At 38.4% G+C, this 4,699-nt stretch overlaps 1 pseudogene; it reads right to left on the bottom strand.

Moving 5' to 3' along the window:
- Nucleotides 1-445: 445 nt before the first annotated feature.
- On the bottom strand, nucleotides 446-4,030 carry LOC137647927 (streptococcal hemagglutinin-like; annotated as a pseudogene).
- Nucleotides 4,031-4,699: the final 669 nt, after the last annotated feature.

The following is a 4,699-nucleotide window of genomic DNA, read 5'->3' as shown; positions in this document are numbered from 1 at the left end:
AATTCGTGTTAAGGTTTTCCTTTTACTCTCGTTTATATAAAAACATAAATAGTACATCTTTACAAGGCATAGAGGAAACGACTGTGAAAATTAACACATTTCATCTGACAAAAAAAAAGATTCATGTTATAATTTTTGTTTTTTGTTAGTTTCATTCTTTTCATGAATATTTTTGACTTTGCTTTCCCTGGATTACATTCCGCGAGTAATTGAGATAACTATATTCAACACTACCGAGAGGAAGCTCTCAAGACGTGCATAGTACTTAAGGGGTCCACCGTCATTGTTAAAGTTGTAACAAAAAATATAGAAAGGGCATTAGATTTTGGATTTGATTTAAAACAAAATAGGAATGAAGTGATATCAAGGAAAATATTTATGCAATGATTAAAATTTAAAGATAATTAGAAATAAGAGCGATTGATCTGAATAGAAATAATTAACATTAGCGATGAAGTACAGCAAAGACACAGCAATATTTATTCTTGTCCACTGTATCGCACTGAAGAAGGAGAACGTAGCCAACCACGGGACATGAGTGACCTTCATACAACAATGATCTCTGTGGCGAAGATGGGCATGCAGGTCTAGCCGGTAACATTGCAACACGGTATGGAACTGAACATGCTGTAACAGCAGCAACAGCTGCAGTCCTAGAAGAGGAAGCAGCAGAAGCTTGTGCAGCAGTAGCAGGGCTGGGTGAAAAGTATCCTTCTGACAGGAAACCAGTTTCTCGACCAGCAACAAATTTCACCATGAGTTCATTTCCTTCTTTATCCAAGTAAGTATATCTTCTTCAGCACCAGCTTCTTTATTTCGAGAGTAACCGTTGGAAGCAAAAGAGAAGGAATATGAAGCATTAACAAGAACTGCTGATGCATCACTGGTACCACATGCCTTCAAAAGAGGGACTGCTCCACTAGCAGTACTAAGTCCTGCAATACCATTAGCCTCAGTGTCAAAAAAAAAAATAAAATAAAGATAAATAAATAAATAAAAAAAGTAGAGGATGCAGGATTCATCTGGTAGAAATTCAACTCTTAGCTTCAGTAACAAGAGTTCTAACATGGAGAGAGTTTCTATATACTATGTATCCAGTCTCGAAACCAGCTATGTAGTCAATTTTCCTGCTGATTCGATAATTATCCCATAATGCATAATGTACAGTGACAGAATTGTAACTATCAGCAGATTTCGAACGAGAATTACTGTCGGTTACATAAAAAAAACTGTAGCTTCCATCATCTGCTGCAAAACTTCTTACCTGGGCTACCTGTGCAGGAGCCACAACACTCATTGATGCTGGAGCCTGTGCTGGGGAAAAATAACTAGTAGTAAAATATGCTGTCACACTGGTGAGAGGTATTTTTCTATCAACTCCTGTTACAGAAATAGCATGAAAAGCTACCGGAAGAGTGATATGCAATAGCAATAAAGCCAGTATCCAATCCTGATATGTAATTCATGGTGAGTCTTTGTCCCTCAGGGGGTACAAAGATACAAGAGCTGTTATGTATTATTGTAATAATGTACTGTATTATTTCAAGTGTTACATGTATTGCACAACATTGCATCATATTGCACGAATAAAGCATGTTATGCTTTTTATATAAGTGAAATTATTTATTTTGATATTAGGATTCAAGCATTTCTTAGTTACCTCAAAGATAGGATGTAATTCTTTATAGTTTTGTACTGGAGTAGGATTTAAGTCTTTTGAGAGCGATGCTTTTTTGTTGTTTAGCAATGTTTTGGTTTTGTCAGATTGTTTATGACGCTCCACACACACTTGAGAGTTGGCTGTCACAGAGGAATGTGGTCACAAGATTTATTAAAGTGTATTTTTAAAAATACCAACGTATCATTAAATCCCGCCAAGAAAAAATCACGACCAGAGATGGGATCAGCTTAGAAATAATTACTAACAATTTTTCATCTAACTGCTGTATTATTATTTCCAGGTGAGTGAGTAGTATGCTGAACTCATTCGATACCCTATCATCATATTAAGAGCTCTGCACATTATGGGCAGGATCGGCACTTTCAGATCATGCACTGTAACCTGCATCGTAATTGAAAGAGTAGGAGGCCTCAGAAGTGCAAGAACCAGCAGTCTTGGTGAGAGAAGCATTAACAGCATAAGTAATAGCAGATGATCCTGTGTGTGGTGCTGTATACTGGAGCTATATCTAGAATTGGCAGCAGCCAAAGTATTTGCTTCATCATCTGAGAGAATAAAAATTATTCTTCCAGTGGGAATGCCAGACTCTGTTCCAGTGACTGGACGATCAATTGGTAAATAATATACTTCAGCAATGTAGCCAGTATTTGCATTAACAGTGTACTTACCTGATCTATTAATTACGTTATCAACAACAAAAGAATATTGTCCATTAACAGAGTTTTGGGCAATAGAAGACTCTGAACGAGAGATGTTTGATGTCTCAATAGCAGTATTATAGTTGCCCTCATTACTAGCAGAGCTTCTTACCTGAGCCACTTCGACAGGGGTTTTTGCAGCAACGGTATTTTAAGATGTTACTGTTGGAGCAGATTTAGGAGAAGAGTAAACATTTACCACTAGTGAAGGGACTACTCAGCTAGTTCTGGAACCAAAATATGCATCAGGAGCTAAAGGAAGGTGATCACCTGTAGCAAGAAATCCAGTGGCTGATCCCAAAATGTAATTAAAAGTAAGCCTTTTTCCCTCTGGAGGAACAAAGCTGTAGTTTCCTTCAACAATCAAGTCAGCATTGGAATTTTCAGATCGGGAACTATCTCCAGTATCATGACTGAAGAAATAGGAGGCGTCTCTTGACCATTGGTTGTTGACTTAGTACTAGCAACATTTTTTAATGACAGAGACTATACAGGTGAGGTGGTGGAGGTGGATGATACAGAAGGGGATGAATAGATTTGAAGAGCAGAAGAGGATGTAGAGGATATGGCTGTGGCCAGAGATTTAGCTTCATCTTCTGTGAGAATAGGAAGAGTCCTTCCAGTTGGAATTCTGCTCCAGGGATGGTGGGCCCAATAGGAAGTGAATCTCCTTCAGCAATAGAGCCAGTGTTTGATCTTGAAATGTAATTTATTGCACGGTTGATTCCGTCATTCACACCAAAAGAGTATTTTCACCTTACCAAGTTACATAAATCAGCAAATTCTGAGTGGGAGCTGCTAGAGGTATCATATCCAAAACTATAACTTGCATCGCCTCCAGCAGACCCTATTTCCGCAAATTTTAGTAGAAAAACTGCTGATAGAGCAGGAGCAGTGGATGAAGAGAGGAAGCAGTGAATGGAATAAAAGGATTACCTGCTGCTGCAGTAGATACTCCTCTTACTCTCACTCCAATATCACCCATAGGTCCTAGAAGCTGGTGTCCTCTGCGAGGGGGGAATTCTTGCTCATCAGCTGTATACTCAAGCTTAATATCCACTCCTGTAGCGTCTTTGTAACTGAATGCTCCAGAGACCTCTCCCCGAGCCTGTGTCATTAACTGTTCATAAAGGTTGTCTCAAGAATCATAGCCATATTTGAAGGTGCCACTGGGAGCAAGATCCCAGTCCCACATTGGGAATATTGTACTCGGCATCTAGCTGTGGAAAACTCAGGGTACTAACCACCGGCAAAAGCGACACCACTAGCAGGAAAGAAAAAGCATCGCTTTGTTAAAGGTAGTGATTATTAACTCTTAATTTAAGCATATCTATTGTCATAAAAATTGTGCGCATTCAACTATATCAGTGGACATGTTGCACATATCACACTATTTTATATGAAATTGGATTAAAAATACAGATATCCCTACATAGTGTATTCTTTTCTAAAAGCCAGATGTTGTTGCAAGTTCCACCTCGGGGCAGAAATGTGTAGCAGAGCAGAGCTAGAGAGGTGTCAACAAAGCCAGTAAAAATGAATTTGTAGTCTAATGAGGATTTTAATTTCCCAAACTTATATCTTGAATGCTTGTTTACAAATAATTGGAAAACTATCTGTTTGGTAAGTGATTACCTTTTGTATTCTCCATTCAGTTATGATTATGAAAACAATTCAGAGACAGGGAAGTAAATGGTTATTTGGCCTAAGATGAATAATACTGTATTTGAGAAAGTAAAAGTTTAACCAGAAAACTTGAGTTTACCATTACTCCAGTACCTCATTCAGTTTTTTGACATTCACAAGATCAATTTTATCATGACCTTTTTTTTTTAATTGCATTTTCGTAAATTGAGGCCTAGATCGCCCAATTCACATGATTGAGAGAGAGAGAGAGAGAGAGAGAGAGAGAGAGAGAGAGAGAGAGAGAGAGAGAGAGAGAGAGAGAGAGACTCCACATTACCATGTTTGTGGCGGATATGGGCCGAGATGTAAGTGTAGCGGGATACAGCTACATCTAACGTATAGGGGGATAGGATAGGTGGGGGAGGGGAGGGGGAATTAGGATACCAGAATGATTGGAGGAGAAAGTGTTAAAATTAAGTATAGTGGAAGGTGTAAAAATTGGGGCAGACTCAAAAGCACTTTTTTTGGCATTTTTTTTTTGTGTCAACACCATGCCTTTTGGACTACCAGGAGGTGATTTTTCTTGCCAACCGCCGAGGGACTTGTGTTATCATGATTATTCTTTTTCTAGGGTTTGTTTATTTACCGTTGTTTATTTATCTTTTAATGGAATTTCAATTCCCTGGATTTGGTT

This window comes from Palaemon carinicauda, chromosome 10 (assembly GCF_036898095.1).
Source record: "Palaemon carinicauda isolate YSFRI2023 chromosome 10, ASM3689809v2, whole genome shotgun sequence".
NCBI classification, from domain to species: domain Eukaryota; kingdom Metazoa; phylum Arthropoda; class Malacostraca; order Decapoda; family Palaemonidae; genus Palaemon; species Palaemon carinicauda.
This window is presented reverse-complemented; position numbering and strand designations above follow the sequence as displayed.